A 928-nucleotide genomic window follows, 5' to 3' on the forward strand; every position below is an offset into this window, starting at 1 on the left:
GGGCACAAGTCAAATGGAAATCAAGATACCCAAGAAGTCACGCTGCTGCACTGGTCTTTGTAACTGCAAGTCTCTGGTGACTCTCTCTATGCATCCTCCTTTGCCCTTTCAGTTTCATAGAGAAGCTGTCAGGTACTCAGCAAGGAAATATGGACATCACTGGCAGTGAGTTACTGTGAAGACATCAGTTAACATTTCAGAGATGGCAGAGAGAGAACATATAATACTTCAGCAAGGAATTATTGCTGTACCACGGAATTCTATTAGTCTCAATAAGCAACAAGAAGTTAGGCCTGCGGCCAAAGAAAGGTTAATGGATATGACTGTGTTTTTCTTCCCAAAAGGCTCAGCTTCAGTGTTTTCCAACAATCCCAGATTCTCAGCTCCAGGAAATTGGATTTTATAACAAACAAAAATATAGCCCTGAGACTAAACATACTTTAAGAGCTGCTATTGCTTTACATAAATCAAACACAGCAATCATTTACTTCCACAGTACACAGCATTTAATTTTCACTCCTTTTTTTCCTCACTTGGGATGTGTACATGGAACCAAGAACTTCTTTCTAAGATACATGCACTCAAGCATTACCTGTTACTTTTCCAAGTACTTAAATTTGTTGCTACAGGATTATGGCAGCAAGCAAGGAAAGAATAGCTGAAGCAAGTAGAACTTTAACAAAAGAGTCCTCTTCCCTTGTGTCTTGAATTTTTTAAAAAGGATTCCAATAGTCATAGCTGCCACCACAGACCTTCATTACAATGATGACCTCCTTCCTTGTGACTTATGTAGAATTTACAACTGGAGGAACACCATTTAGTATATCTCAAAATCAACTGTCAAGTGTTACCGAACACTGTCACCAGCCTTTAAGTGTGGCTAGAAATGTAAAAATACCAAGAAAACAGGAATATCAAGCATGCCAAG

The sequence above is a fragment of the Tyto alba genome, unplaced genomic scaffold (genome assembly GCF_018691265.1).
Source record: "Tyto alba isolate M040663 unplaced genomic scaffold, T.alba_DEE_v4.0 Super-Scaffold_7, whole genome shotgun sequence".
NCBI lineage: Eukaryota > Metazoa > Chordata > Aves > Strigiformes > Tytonidae > Tyto > Tyto alba.